This window comes from Hyla sarda, chromosome 2 (genome assembly GCF_029499605.1).
Source record: "Hyla sarda isolate aHylSar1 chromosome 2, aHylSar1.hap1, whole genome shotgun sequence".
In the NCBI taxonomy this organism is placed as follows: Eukaryota; Metazoa; Chordata; class Amphibia; order Anura; family Hylidae; genus Hyla; species Hyla sarda.
The window spans coordinates 491,569,389-491,586,218 of NC_079190.1; the positions used below are offsets into that span (position 1 = coordinate 491,569,389).

The following is a 16,830-nucleotide window of genomic DNA, read 5'->3' on the forward strand; positions in this document are numbered from 1 at the left end:
ATTTTATTCGTATCGACCTACAGAATAAAGATAATGGGGGAGATTTATCAAAACCTTTGCAGAGGAAAAGTGGTGCAGTTGCCCATAGCAACCAATCAGATCACTTCTTTCATTTTTTAGAGAGGCCTGGGAAAAATGAAAGACACAATCTGATTGGTTGCTATGGGCAACTGCACCACTCCATTTGGGGGAGTTTTGATAAATCTCCCCTAAAGTGTCATTTGTACCGAAAAAGTATCCTGCAGGGACCGAGGTGTGTGCTGCCTGCTGTACACTGTATACACACTCATAGGGGAATACACTGTCTGAGGCACAGAGGATGGCACTACTACTGTCTAGGGGCACAAAGGAGGGGGCTATAACTGTCTGGGGGCACAAAGGAGGGTGCTATAACTGTCTGGGGGCATAAAGGAGGGTGCTATTACTGTCTAGGGGCACAAAGGAGGGTGCTATTACTGTCTGGGGGCACAAAGGAGGGTGCTATTACTGTCTGGGGCACAAAGGAGTGTACAACTACTTTCTAGGGGGTACGAAGGAGGGCATTACTACTGTCTGGGGCACAAATGAGAACACTATTACTGCTTGGGTGTAAAAGGTAGACCACAGAACAGGAAACCGAAGAATCACTGGAGAGGAAAGTGAGTTACTTGCCGGGGCGCCAACCGAATAACGAGACTTGGTCCTGAAATAGCGATGACCAAAATTGGACAATGGAAGATGGAAGAACATTATCTGATGGAGGAACTGGGTGATGTCATCATGTCCATATGGATGAACTGTGTGATGTCATCATGTCCATATGGATGAACTGTGTGATGTCATCATGTCCATATGGAGGAACTGTGTGATGTCATCATGTCCATATGGAGGAACTGTGTGATGTCATCATGTCCATATGGAGGAACTGTGTGATGTCATCATGTCCATATGGAGGAACTGTGTGATGTCATCGTGTCCGTATGGAGGAACTGTGTGATGTCATCATGTCCATATGGAGGAACTGTGTGATGTCATCATGTCCATATGGAGGAACTGTGTGATGTCATCGTGTCCGTATGGAGGAACTGTGTGATGTCATCATGTCCATATGGGGGAACTATGTGATGTCATCATGTCCATATGGGGGAACTATGTGATGTCATCATGTCCATATGGAGGAACTGTGTGATGTCATCATGTCCATATGGAGGAACTGTGTGATGTCATCGTGTCCGTATGGAGGAACTGTGTGATGTCATCATGTCCATATGGGGGAACTGTGATGTCATCATGTCCGTATGGAGGAACTGTGTGATGTCATTATGTCCCAATTGAGGAACTGTGTGATGTCATCATGTCCGTATGGAGGAACTGTGTGATGTCATTATGTCCTAATTGAGGAACTGTGTGATGTCATCATGTCCATATGGAGGAACTGTGTGATGTCATCATGTCCATATGGAGGAACTGTGTGATGTCTTCATGTCCGTATGGGGGAACTGTGTGATGTCATCATGTCCGTATGGAGGAACTGTGTGATGTCATCATGTCCGTATGGGGGAACTGTGTGATGTCATCATGTCCATATGGAGGAACTGTGTGATGTCATCATGTCCATATGGAGGAACTGTGTGATGTCATCATGTCCATATGGAGGAACTGTGTGATGTCATCATGTCCATATGGAGGAACTGTGTGATGTCATCGTGTCCGTATGGAGGAACTGTGTGATGTCATCATGTCCATATGGAGGAACTGTGTGATGTCATCATGTCCATATGGAGGAACTGTGTGATGTCATCGTGTCCGTATGGAGGAACTGTGTGATGTCATCATGTCCATATGGGGGAACTGTGTGATGTCATCATGTCCATATGGAGGAACTGTGTGATGTCGTCATGTCCGTATGGAGGAACTGTGTGATGTAATTATGTCCCAATTGAGGAACTGTATGATGTCATCATGTCCATATGGAGGAACTGTGTGATGTCATCATGTCCATATGGAGGAACTGTGTGATGTCATCATGTCCATATGGAGGAACTGTGTGATGTCATCATGTCCATATGGAGGAACTGTGTGATGTCATCATGTCCATATGGAGGAACTGTGTGATGTCATCGTGTCCGTATGGAGGAATTGTGTGATGTCATCATGTCCATATGGGGGAACTGTGATGTCATCATGTCCGTATGGAGGAACTGTGTGATGTCATTATGTCCCAATTGAGGAACTGTGTGATGTCATCATGTCCGTATGGAGGAACTGTGTGATGTCATTATGTCCTAATTGAGGAACTGTGTGATGTCATCATGTCCATATGGAGGAACTGTGTGATGTCATCATGTCCATATGGAGGAACTGTGTGATGTCATCATGTCCGTATGGAGGAACTGTGTGATGTCATCATGTCCGTATGGAGGAACTGTGTGATGTCATCATGTCCGTATGGGGGAACTGTGTGATGTCATCATGTCCGTATGGAGGAACTGTGTGATGTCATCATGTCCGTATGGGGGAACTGTGTGATGTCATCATGTCCGTATGGAGGAACTGTGTGATGTCATCATGTCCGTATGGAGGAACTGTGTGATGTCATCATGTCCGTATGGGGGAACTGTGTAATGTCATCATGTCCATATGGAGGAACTGTGTGATGTCATCATGTCCGTATGGAGGAACTGTGTGATGTCATCATGTCCGTATGGAGGAACTGTGTGATGTCATCATGTCCGTATGGGGGAACTGTGTGATGTCATCATGTCCGTATGGAGGAACTGTGTGATGTCATCATGTCCGTATGGGGGAACTGTGTAATGTCATCATGTCCATATGGAGGAACTGTGTGATGTCATCATGTCCGTATGGAGGAACTGTGTGATGTCATCATGTCCGTATGGAGGAACTGTGTGATGTCATCATGTCCGTATGGGGGAACTGTGTGATGTCATCATGTCCATATGGAGGAACTGTGTGATGTCATCATGTCCATATGGAGGAACTGTGTGATGTCATCATGTCCATATGGAGGAACTGTGTGATGTCATCATGTCCATATGGAGGAACTGTGTGATGTCATCATGTCCTAATTGAGGAACTGTGTAATGTGATCATGTCCATATGGAGGAACTGTGTGATGTCATCATGTCCATATGGGGGAACTGTGTGATGTCATCATGTCTATATGGAGAACTGTGTGATGTCATCATGTCCGTATGGAGGAACTGTGTGATGTCATCATGTCCATATGGAGGAACTGTGTAATGTCATCATGTCCGTATGGAGGAACTGTGTGATGTCATCATGTCCATATGGAGGAACTGTGTGATGTCATCATGTCTATATGGAGGAACTGTGTGATGTCATTATGTCCCAATGGAGGCATGAAGAATGAGAATGAACTAAGAATGAAGGCCAAAGGGGGTCCAACCTGGTACTAGCAAGGTGTGTCTAATAATGTGACCAGTCAGTGTTTATTTGAGATGAATATATACATTTTTTGCAATTTCTTTCACATCCATGTAGGACAGAGAAGACCTGGCACATATTATTTTGCTCTCTCGGAATGACATTAGGATCTGAAATGCAATTAACTAGTGTAACTTCAGATCTGACCTACCTGGCACTTGGAGACTTGTGTCCACTGCCATTACTTAGCAGATATGTGGAGAACATCTGGTGATCCTCAGTGACATTTGTAGCCATGGGAACAACCTGCGGCCCTCCGTGTATCTCCGCAGTCTATTGTTAGGAATATCTGGCAGACCTCGACAAGCGGCGACTGGAGATTGTGGTTGGGTCACATATTAGGATTTTGTATAAGTATAAGGATTTTAAATGAATATATGTTTAATATATGGCTGCTTTCTTCTAAAACCAGCACTACACCTGTCCACATGCTGTGTACAGCATTGCAGCACTGCTGCATTCACTTCAATGGAAGCTGAGCTGTAGTAACCCGGCACCACGAGTACAGAGCGGAGGCTTTCATTCACTTACATTGCTGATTGACGGGAGTGCCAGGTGTCAGCACCCTATCCTGGAGATAGGCCAACAATATATAAAGTTGGAGAGCCCCTTAATACCAGACGTGCCTAATGTGACAGATGTGCCTAATGTGATCTCGTATCTTGAGGATAGTCCATCAATATCTGAAATTGTAGAATCTCCTTAAAGGTGAAGAATCCCATAATCTCGCTGCTTTAGTCCGATGAAAAATTCATAGAAACAGATAGACCCTGATTTACAAAGAGTGTTGTGGAGTTCTCTTTGTGGGTTTTAATTCCCTACAATTTTTTTTCAACGGTTTTTACTAAGGTTTCTCTACATTTTGCACTTTTCCTTACATTTTGCCTTTTTTACTCATGTTCTGATCTGTGGGGTTTTCCTCAACTCGAATCCACCACATTTTCTGTGGAAACCTTAGTAAATATGTTGGGTTTTTGTTAGAGGTGCACCGAAATGGAAATTTCAGAACCAAAACGAAACCGAAATAAAAAAAAAATGTCCGGCCGAAACCGATACTGATACCGAAAATGACTTCTCCCCGTCTTCTGGTAAAATGCAGCGCTCCGCTCATTAGATTAGATTAGATCCCCCCACATTAGATTGCCAGCTCCCCCACAATAGTAGGCAGCTCCCCCGCAATAGTAGGCAGCTCCCCCGCAATAGTAGGCAGCTCCCCCGCAATAGTAGGCAGCTCCCCCGCAATAGTAGGCAGCTCCCCCGCAATAGTAGGCAGATCCCCCACAATAGTAGGCAGCTCCCCCGCAATAGTAGGCAGCTCCCCCGCAATAGTAGGCAGCTCCCCCGCAATAGTAGGCAGCTCCCCCACATTAGGTCAGCATTTCCCCCACAATAGTAGGCAGGTTCCCCACAATAGTAGGCAGCTCCCCCAAACAATAGTAGGCAGTTCCCACACAATATTAGGCAGCTCCCCCCAACAATATTAGGCAACTCCCCCCAACAATATTAGGCAGCTCCCCCCAACAATATTAGGCAGCTCCACCCCAACAATATTAGGCAGCTCCCCCCCAACAATATTAGGCAGTTCCCCCCCAACAATATTAGGCAGCTCCCCCCACATTTGTAGGCAGCTCCCCCCCACATTAGGTCAGCAGTTCCCCCACAATAGTAGGCAGCTTCCACCACCCCACAGACATGCAGCTTCCAGTCATATACAGTGTATGTCTGGAGGCTGTATGTCTGTACTGCTGCCCCCACAGTGATCCGGTCACCGCTCCTCCGGCCCGGGGTCACATCTACTGCTATGGCCTATGGACCATAGCAGTAGGTGCCGGGATCGGAGGAGCGGGGACCGGATCACTGAAGAAGATGACGCGGTCACTTACCAGGCCCCGGCCGGCGCGCGTTCTCCTGCGACGATCCTGCGGTCCTCCTGCGTCTCTATGGTTGTACGCACGGGACGTCCCGTGCATACGACCATAGAGGCGGAGAAGCGAGGGACCGAAGGAGGATCGCAGGAGGACGCCGGGGAATGGTGAGTGACAGGCGGACATCCTTATGTCCCGAAAATAATTTTTGGGACACAGGAATGTCCGGGATAGGAATACTTCTTTTTATGTGCCCGGGCCGGCTCCCGTGTGTGGCTGCAGGCGGGGGCCGGCCAGAGCATATAAAACCTAATACTGTATACTAAAAACCAGGGGGCCTCCAGCTGTTGTGAAACTACAACTCCCAGCATGCCCGGACAGACTTTGCCGGTCCGGGTATGCTGGGAGTTGTAGTTTCACAACAGCTGGAGGCCCCCTGGTTTTTAGTACACAGTATTAGTTTTTATATGCTCTGGCCGGCCCCCGCCTGCAGCCACACACGGGAGCCGGCCCGGGCACATAAAAAGAAGTATTCCTATCCCGGAGAGAGCCCCCCCCCCCCCAGATGTTGCGCCCGGTGCGGCCGGCACCCCCTGCACCGCCCACGAGTGCCTCTGCCACTGGCAGTGTTTGTAACTTGTGCTGTGGGCGGGCAGGGGAGGTGGCTCATTATCGTCACATTTTTTGTTGTTTCGGCATTTTGCCGAAATAGCTATTTTCGGCCGATATATCGGTGCATCCCTAGTTTTTGTAAATATGTCGGGTACACCCCCCTCTTTTCGGCGACCACACCCCCTTTCCCATATGACCACGCTCCTTTTTCGGGTTTTCTCAGTAAAATGGAGAATTGGTTGGGATTTTTTAAATTCCGGCGCAGACAGAATCTGGCGCACAACCTGACAAGACATGTCGGTTTTACAATAGGAAATTAACGCCACAGGGTAAATTTATCGAAATGTGTGTCTAGCACAGAGCTGCAGGAAATGACAATTTTTTTTTGCAAACCAGGGTTTCCTTAAAATTTTGCAACTTTTTGCCATGCACAGCAAGCGAGTGGGGCCTAGAGCAGGGTGGCGTGGTTTCGGGTGTATAACGCATGGTCTCCCCATGAGCCATGTTGCTAGCAGGCATAAATTATAATTAAAATCTACACCAGCTCCGAGCTGGCGTAGACTTCTGAGGCTAAGAGAGTCCTTACCACTTATATGTGTAAATGACTGATGAAGGTGTATGCATACTGTATGTTCTTTCGTTCTTGGGTTGTAAGAGAGTCCTTAGCGCTTGCAGAGGAATATACCTAATGCAGGTGTATGTATACTGTATGTTCTTTCGTTCTGAGGCCAATATTTCTGAAACTACTGATGAGGATCTTCACAGATGGCTTCACTGTTGTACAAGGTACAAAGGTTACTTTGGCCAAGGCCAGGCCAACACTACTTGTCTTCCCAGCGGGCGCTTAGGTGAGAGACATATGGCTCTGGAAAAAGCCAGGCATTAACTGATTCTTACAGGTTTAAGCCCTCCCCTTGGGAACATTTCCTGCAATTATTGGCTAGGAGTTTCATGTGACCAAAGCATCATTTTTTTTTGCATATAATTATGTACGCTCTGTAAGACAATGTTTCCCAACCAGGGTGCCACGAGCTGTTTAAAAACTACAACTTCCAGCATGCACGGACAGCCTTCGGCTGTCCGGGCATGCTGGGAGTTGTAGTTTTGCAATAGCTGGAGGCATCCTAGTTGGGAAAGACTGCTGTAAGACCTCAGTGTATGCAATAAAAAAGGTGCAAAGCAAATAAATATATTTGCATTAACTCTCCAGTACCTGATAAACATTTATGCATTCTGCAAAACCTTTTGAACTGTCATCCACCCAATTCATTCTAGTGGACAGGAGCTGGAACGTTTTTTTGTACTGGGACACTACATAACCCCTTCTGGCCAATGCCAGGCCTACATTGCTTTACTTGTCTTCCTAGCAGGGGCTTAGTTGAAAGACATGTGGCTCTGGCAAAAGCCAGGCATCAACTGGTTCTAGGTCCTTCTATAGGTACTTTTCCAGCAGTCACTGGCTAGGAGTTTCATGTGACCAAAGCATCATTCTTCTGTGTACAATCAATGCTGTTTTGTTGTTACTCTGTAGGACAATATTTCCCAAGCAAAGTGCCTCAAGCTGTCTCAAAACTACAACTCCCAACAAACACACATTTATGCATTATGCAAAAGCCACCCAATGAATTATAGTGGAAAGCAACTGGAAGGGTTGTTTTACTGGGACACTACTTTACCCTTTCTACATTACCCCTTCTGCTCCCAGTTATACCTGGTACAATACAGTTTCAAAAGAAACCATAGGAAACTATTTTAAAAACACTATAAACATATATAAAAAAAAATATGGAACAAGGCACTGGCTGGATGACACCCAACTAGAAGCTCCAGGGGGATCCCAGTGGGACACTGCATTTTGAATTCTGGAAACTTTATTATTCACAGTAAGCAGAAAGCTTAGCCTCGAGTGTGGACCAGAGATGACAAGTTAAGTGACGTCAGGGAGTTTCTAAAGTACTAAGTACTTTATCTAAGGGCTTCATTACACAGCCTGACTTCCGCCCCACATGACTGTATATCTCCTAGATCGGTGATCGTTTACTAAGCCTATTACATGGCTAAGTATCCCTGGATTGTTTGTGCGGCCTTTTTTGTGTGACGTTTGGTATATTTGACAATAGAATATAAATCGCTGCGCATTATATACTTTGTATACCTACTATAGCCTTTTCTTCTCTTCTTTGCATTATTTGGTTATGATATTAGATTCTCCCAGAAATAAAGCAAATTAGTTTTCTTTCCCTCGCATTAATCATGCAGTAATGACACCAAGCTTGTTACCAGCCGACAACAACAACAAAAAAAAATCCTTCCCCCTCCAGTGCACACACTTAGAGTTGTTAGTGGGAGTTGTTATAAGCAAAGTAGATATTATACCGCCCCACACATATCACTGACCTAGTTAGGTAACAGGCACTGAGCTTAAAGGGGTATTCCAGGGTAAAACTTTTTTACTGGCTCCAGAAAGTCAAACAGATTTGTAAATTATTTCTATAAAAAAAAATCTTAATCCTTCCAATAATTATCAGCTGCTGAAGTTGAGTTGTTCTTTTCTGTCTGGCAACAGTGCTCTCTGCTGACATCTCTGCTTGTCTCGGGAACTGCACAGAGTAGAAGAGGTTTGCTATGGGGATTTGCTTCTACTCTGAACAGTTTCCAAGACAGGTGTCATCAGAGAGCACTTAGACAGAAAAGAACAACTCAACTTCAGCAGCTCATAAGTACTGAAAGGATTAAACATTTTTACTAGAAGTAATTTACAAATCTGTTTAACTTTCTAGAGCCAGTTGAGATATATACATATCTATCTATCTATCTATCTATATACATTTTTCCTGGATAACCCCTTTAAGTCTTCAGTTTAATCTGAGGGAAGGCAGAGGTAAACAGAGAAGGTGTGCCATGTTTTGGCACTTAAAGAAAAATGTTTTCAAATCAACTGGTGTCACAAAGTTCTACAGATTTGTAAATTACTTCTGTATAAAAATCTTAATCCTTCCAGTACTTAATAGCTGCTGTATGCTCCAGAGGAAGTTATGTAGCTCTTTCCAGTCTGACCACAGTGCTCTCTGCTGACACCTCTGTCTGTGTCAGGAACTGTCCAGAGCATGAGCATATACGGTATATATATATATATATATGTCCCCATACCAATCCTTTAATGCACTGGAGCCATGGCTCAGCCAAACAGCTAATCCAATGTTTCCCAATCAGTGAGCCTCCAGCTGTTGCAAAACTACAATTCCCAGCATGCCCGGACAGCCGAAGGCTGTCCGGGCATGCCGGGAGTTGTAGTTTTGCAACAGCTGGAGGCGCACTGGTTGGATTTGATGTCCTTCATTTACACTTCCAGCTCATTTTCTGGCCAGGCTCTTGTATTTGGTCTGTTTTCTCGATGAAACAAGGGCCAGCAGCTTCCTGCCCGCGATCAATAAATCTGTAGAAATCTGATCTTCTGTAGATTTGGCTCATTTAGACTCTCCCGATCGATCTGTAGTTTAAACAGACTCATAAACCCCGATACTATTAAAGGGAACGCGCACTGAGAAATTCCACGTGCAACCAGCACAACGTATACAAAAGCTGCAGATACAGCCTGTGTGTCCGTCACACGACCAGGCCGCGACCAGATTGCGGTGTATCTATGGAGCTCCGCTTCTTTTGTGGGGATTTTGTAAGCCGCACCTGCACCCCTAATGGATCCCAGGCGTCCGTCAGGCATCTTCCACACAGTAAGGGAAAAGGTTGCCATGGCAATATAAAAAAAATGGCTGCCCTTTTCGTTGACCCTAATAAGCTACAGAAACAAATCATCTTCCAAAGAAATTTTTCCATTTAGCCCCCACATCGAAAACAACAAAACATAGGCGCGTTTTGAACACCCCTATAAATTCATGTCGTAGCAAGCAAAAGTTCACAGTGCACCCATAACAGTTTCAACCTGTCACCCAAAAAACTGCCCCCTCATCTTGCACTCCCAAGATGCAGTTTTTGTGGCGTTTTTCAAAAATAGTGGGGGAGATTTATCAAAACCTGTGTAGAGGAAGAGTGTAGCAGTTGCCCATAGCAACCAATCAGATCGCTTCTTTAATTAAAAAAAAAAAAGGGAAAAATGAAAGTGAAAGAAGCAATCTGATTGGTTGCTATGGGCAACTGCTCCACTCTTCCTCTACATAGATTTTGATAAATCTTACCCAGTGGCCCTCATTTACTAAGAGTGTTGTGTAGGTTTCTTTGTGGGTTTTAATTCCCTACAATTTATTTTCCACGGTATTTACTAAGGTTTCCCTACATTTTCCACTTTCCCTACACTTTGCTTTTTTTTACACATGTTCTGATCTGTGGGGTTTTCCTCAGCTCAAATCCACCACATTTTATGTGGAAACCTTAGTAAATATGTTGGGTTTTTGTGAAAATGTCGAGAACATGCCCCTTTTCGGAGACCACGCCCCCTTTCCCATGCGGTCACGCCCCCTTTTTTTTCTTTTCTTAGCAAAATGGAGAGTTAGTCGGGTTTTTTTCAATTCTGGCGCAAATTCTGGCGCAGACAGAATTTCTGACAAAATGCGACAGAATCTGGCGCACAATCCGACAAAACATGTCGGGTTTGCAATAGTAAATGAGGGCCAGTGTGTATTAGTGTATACGTTTTTCTTTGGCATTTTATCCTTTTTATTTTTTTTTCATTACATGTCATAAGTGTTGACACTACGTAATTCCCGCGGAATTACGCGATCGGAATTACGCGCTGTGAACATAAAAATCAGTGTGAATGAGTTTCCGTGAAACCCGTTCACTCTGAGTAATTTCAGCAATTCCGCCGCTGAAATTGTTCCGTGCAAAGAAAGAACATGTTCATTCTTTGCGCGGAAGTCCGCGAGCACCACATAGCCTTCAATGCTGACGGCGCGGTGCTGCGTGGCCATACCGCCAAAGTATTTCGGCGGCGGCCGCCAGAATGGAATCTCCGCTTGCGGAATTCTGCGAGCGGAGATTCCGTTCAAACTCCGTAGTGTGAACATACCCTTAAGAGGTAAAACATGCCAATCTGATATACACTATGGAGGAGATTTATCAAAACCTGTCAAGAGGAAAAGTTACTAAGTTGCCCATAGCAACCAATCAGATCGCTTCTTTCATTTTTCAGAGGCCTTTTTCTAAAAATGAAAGAAGCGATCTGATTGGTTGCTATGGGCAACACAGCAACTTCTCCTCTGGACAGGTTTTGATAAATCTCCCCAATTTAGCGGAATTTATCTAACCATTTAGACTCTTTTTTTCGTCTAAATTTGTTGCATGAAAAGTCGCAGGCTGGCATTTCGTTTAGAACGGTTTTGTGTCATTACCATGAAGTGTTCTTATTTAGAGCACTTTGCGCAGTGGTCACTGATTTATCATGTGCGAAGTTTTGTGAAATCTCGCCGAAATGTCACAAAAATGTTGCACGGGCCAGATTTAGAAGTTATCGCAGGGCAAGTCAACCCTTCCCTGTAGAACTTTATGAGACAATTGCATAAGAGGGGTACTCCGCTGTAAACGTCTTATCCCCTATCCAAAGCATAGGGGATAAGATGTTAGATTGTGGGGGTCCTGCAGCTGGGATCCCCCTGCGATCTACGCTGCAGCACCCCTGTCATTCAGTGCACAGAGCGAACAACACTCCGTGCCCCATGACTGGCGATGCCGGCTGCCACGCCCCCTCTATTCACATCTATGAGAGGAGGCGTGACGCTATGAACGCGGAAGCTGCCGGAGATCGCGGGGGTCCCCAGCGGTGGGACCCCTGCGATATAACATCTTATCCCCTATCCTTTGGATAGGGGATAAGATGTTTACAGCAGAGTACCCCTTTAAGGTCTGTGCGACATTTGGCTCAATAGTCCCACGTCAGCCACTTCTCTGAGACACTTAAACAGACTAAAGTAGAGAAATCCGTGCGCAATTTAATTAATTTGGCGCACGTCAGCCACTTTCTCTGCAACATCTGCGGATTAAAAACGGCCAAAACTCACACCAGATTGGATAAATTCTTCTCATTGGGGGAGATTTATCAAAACCTGTGCAGAGGAAAACCTGCCCAGTTGCCCATAGCAACCAATCAGATCGCTTCTTTCATTTTTCACAGGCCTTCATAAAAATGAAAGAAGCGATCTGATTGGTTGCTATGGGCAACTGGGCAAGTTTTCCTCTGCACAGGTTTTGATAAATCTCCCCCATTGTGTTTTTTTTTTCCCGGAAAAATTTCCTAAAACAAATATGCCACAGAAGTATGGTTATGTTCACACAGCGGATTTTCCACCCCAAAAATTTCCGGAGGCCATTCTGCTGACAGTGGGCGCAGGCAGAACCACTTGGAGAAGCGCCGTCTCCATAGATAGCGATGTATTTCCAAGTGGATTCTGAAGAAAGAAGGAGGCCGGAGCCAGAATTTCTACGGCAGAAAAATTCTCCATGTGCATGGTGCGGCAAAATCCCATTTAAAATAAAGGGACACTGCTGCAACCGTATTTTCACACAGAACTTTTATGCTGGATTCCGCAAAAAAAACCACATCAGTCATTCATAAGAAATCTTTTAGTCACATGACGAAAGAATCACGCAACTTGTAATATGAAAAACGCAGGGGAGGAAACGGAAAATAAAGAGCGCCTATACTAATTCTCTGTATTTCAAACCCGAAGCCTTGTTCATAGGACGGAATTTCCAAGCGGAATCCGGTGGAAAAAAGCCTGCAAGGAAATCTTTTTTAAATTTCTGGGCAGAAATTTATGTTCCGGCCTCTGCCGAAAGAATTAAAGGGGTACTCAGGTGAAAAACTTTTTTTTTCCTAGCTCATGGAATTGTGTGGGATTTCCGTAGTGTGAACATACCCTTAAGTGTCCTAGACTGCAGTACTCTTCAAAAGGGGTATTTCATGAAAAAAATATTTTTTTTACATCAACTGGCTCCAGAAAGTTAAACAGATTTGTAAATTACTTCTATTAAAAAATGCAATCATTATCAGCTGCTGAAGTTGAGTTGTTCTTTTCTGTCTGGCAACAGTGCTCTCTGCTGACATCTCTGCTTGTCTCGGGAACTGCACAGAGTAGAAGATGTTTGCTATGGGGATTTGCTTCTACTCTGGACAGTTCCCGAGACAGGTGTCATCAGAGAGCACTTAGACAGAAAAGAACAACTCAACTTCAGCAGCTCATAAGTACTGAAAGGATTAAGATTTTTTAATAGAAGTAATTTACAAAACTGGAGCCAGTTGATATATATATATATATATATATATATATATATATATATATAAAAAAATTTCCTGGATAACCCTTTAAATCTGGATTAGTGGGGTACTCTATACCAGAGGCTTCAGCCATATCTCCTCTGTCACCTTTCTCATGTTTTTATTTATGCACCGACCTTCTGTATCCGCAGGAGCGTGTCCTTTTAAATTTTTGCCAACGCTTCCCGCCACAGCGCCGAACTTCCTACGATCTGTTTAATTGCTCCGCTTATAACATTGCCCGTGTAATTTTGCTGTCAGCAACGCAGGCGGCTATAAAAGTATACAGCAAATAACTTCACATAAAAACCTGAGTTAATGAAGCCGCCCCATTGTGCTCAAATTAGCAGACACTTTCCTCTATTGTTTTCTCTGTTGTTTATGAACTCGCAGTTTTGTCATTTGGTGAATTATCTCCATAGAAGCTTGTTTGAGTGAGAGAAAGGAGCCGTGATGATTCCCGCCGAGCCTCGTATCACATTGTGTAGACGTATTGCTTTAAATTCATAAATTCAATTCAAATAAATGTATCATCGGAAAACGAAAACTTATTTAAATCATATTGTTTTATTATAAACAATTTTTTTCGACAATTCTGAATTTTTTTTTATTTTTACATTTATGTTATTTGACTATCCATAGGATAAAATACATAAATCAATATTGTACTGTTTGCACAGATCACTATGTAAGTTATGGTTAACTGGAATTGCCCTTTTTTCTGTAGGTCACTAGTCAGCTTTGCTGGACAGGCTGTGACAGAAAGAGCAGAGTCATCACATCATGATTAGATGGTGGGTGAGTAAGTCACAGCTCTATTGTACTTATTGGGACCTTGATAAGGAAGGATAATAACACTATATAAACAGACAATACCACTGTGTGCATCTATTACTTTCTGGTCCCTGGAGAAGATGCTGTTCTTGGCTACTGTCAGCACTCAATGAAAAGCTCCCTGAGCTAACCGGCATTCGTTTACTTTCGCTTTAGACGCGGCGTTCAACTTTGAACACCGTGTGTAAAGGGTTAAAAGCGCGCGGCACCGCGATCAGTGCTGCGCGCTATTAGCCACGGGTCCCGACCCGCTATGACGCAGGGCCATGGCATGGCCCCACGTTATAGAAAGGGAGTGGGCTGAGGGCGTATAGGTACGCCCTCCGTCCCCAAAACGTTAATACTCCAGTGGAAAACTTTTTTTTTTAATCAACTGGTGCCAGAAAGTTAAACAGATTTGTAAATTACTTCTATTAAAAAATCTTAATCCTTCCAGTACTTATTAGCTGCTGAATACTACAGAGGAAATTATTTTCTTTTTGGAACACAGTGCTCTCTGCTGACATCACGAGCACAGTGCTCTCTGCTGACATCTCTGTCCATTTTAGGAACTGTCCAGAGCAGCATAGGTTTTCTATGAGGATTTTCTCCTACTCCAAACACTTCTTAAAATGGACAGAGATGTCAGCAGAGAGCACTGTGGTCATGATGTAAGCAGAGAGCTCTGTGTTCCAAAAAGAAAATAATTTCCTCTGTAGTATTCAGCAGCTAATAAGTACTGGAAGGATTAAGATTTTTTAATAGAAGTAATTTACAAATCTGTTTAACTTTTTTGCACCAGTTGATTAAAAAAAAAAAACTTTTCCACTCGAGTACCCCTTTAAAGTCCACTCTTTCCGGAGCAGGAGCAAATCTCTATAGCGAACCTCTCCTGTTCTGGACAGTTCCTATCATGGACAGTGGTGGCAGCAGAGAGTGGTCACTGTGGTCAGTTTGGAAAAAACTACACAACTTCCTCTGGAGCATACAGCAGCTGATAAGTACTGGAAGGATTAAAGGGAAACTGACAGGTGTTCACCCATACTAAACCCAATATACTGGGTTATAGTGTGGGTGAACAGAATTCAAATAAGGGGTTACCTACTTGTGTTAATGAAGTATAGCCTGCATTAGAGGTCCTTATTCTTGTAGCTGCATTGCACAGCTCTGTGCAATGGAGACGGGGAGCTGGCTTGCCACGCTCCCCTGCCTCCTCCAAATTCCCCACTCTGGCCAACCCCCGTAATGAATATTCAAAAGTATTCAAGTCACTAGGACCTGAGAGCAGAGCGCAGGATCGCAGAAAGCAGAGCACAAGTGCTCGAAGGCTCTCACTTCCTAGCGACATGAGAGTGAATACTTTTGAATATTCATTATGAGGGCAGGCGAAAGCGGGTAATATGGAGGAGGCAGGGGAGCGGGCGGGCCTGCTCCCCACCTCCATTATACAGAGCTACAAGAATAAAGACCTCTAACCCTGGCTATACTTCATTAACCCCTTAAGGACTCAGGGTTTTTCCGTTTTTGCACTTTCGTTTTTTCCTCCTTACCTTTTAAAAATCATAACCCTTTCAATTTTCCACCTAAAAATCCATATTATGGCTTATTTTTTGCGTCGCCAATTCTACTTTGCAGTGACATTAGTCATTTTACCCAAAAATGCACGGCGAAACGGAAAAAAAAATCATTGTGCGACAAAATCGAAAAAAAATCGCCATTTTGTAACTTTTGGGGGCTTCCGTTTCTACGCAGTGCATATTTCGATAAAAATTACACCTTATCATTATTCTGTAGGTCCATACGGTTAAAATGATACCCTACTTATATAGGTTTGATTTTGTCGCACTTCTGGAAAAAATCATAACTACATGCAGGAAAATTTATACGTTTAAAATGTCATCTTCTGATCCCTATAACTTTTTTATTTTTCCACGTACAGGGCGGTATGAGGACTCATTTTTTGCGCCGTGATCTGAAGTTTTTATCATTATGATTTTTGTTTTGATCAGACTTTTTGATCACTTTTTATTCATTTTTTAATGGTATAAAAAGTGACCAAAATACGCTTTTTTGTACTTTGGATTTTTTTGCGCGTACGCCATTGACCGTACGGTTTAATTAATGATATATTTTTATAGTTCGGACATTTACGCACGCGGCGATACCACATATGTTTATTTATTTATTTTTTTACACTGTTTTATTTTTTTATGGGAAAAGGGGGGTGATTCAAACTTTTATTAGGGAAGGGGTTAAATGACCTTTATTAACACTTTTTTTTAAAATTTTTTTTGCAGTGTTATAGGTCCCATAGGGACCTATAACACTGCACACACTGATCTCTCATGCTGATCACTGGCGTGTATTAACACGCCTGTGATCAGCATTATCGGCGCTTGACTGCTCCTGCCTGGATCTCAGGCACGGAGCAGTCATTTGTCGATCGGACACCGAGGAGGCAGGTAAGGGCCCTCCCGGTGTCCGGTCAGCTGTTCGGGATGCCGCAATTTCACCGCGGCGGTCCCAAACAGCCCGACTGAGCAGCCTGGTCACTTTCACTTTCACTTTAGAAGCGGCGGTCAGCTTTGACCGCCGCTTCTAAAGGGTTAATACCGCACATCGCCGCGATCGGCGATGTGTGGTATTAGCCGCGGGTCCCGGCCGTTGATTAGCGCCGGGACCGACGCGATAAGATGCGGGATCGCGGCGCGATCCCGCTTCATATCGCGGGGGCCGGCGCAGGACATAAATATACGTCCTGTGTCATTAAGGGGTTAATACATGTAAGTGACTCTGCATTTGAATGCTGTTCACCCGCACTGTAGC

At 44.2% G+C, this 16,830-nt stretch overlaps 1 long non-coding RNA gene across 2 annotated transcripts in view; it reads left to right on the top strand.

The window, feature by feature from the left end:
- Positions 1-16,830, top strand: part of LOC130357157 (uncharacterized) — a 69,305-nt gene that overhangs the window by 43,274 nt on the left and 9,201 nt on the right. Inside the window, exon 3 of one of the 2 annotated variants that reach the window (XR_008889122.1) lies at positions 13,919-13,989. This is a non-coding gene — a long non-coding RNA (uncharacterized LOC130357157). The remainder of the gene's footprint in view (positions 1-13,918; positions 13,990-16,830) is intronic. The other variant, XR_008889121.1, reaches the window with a different exon arrangement.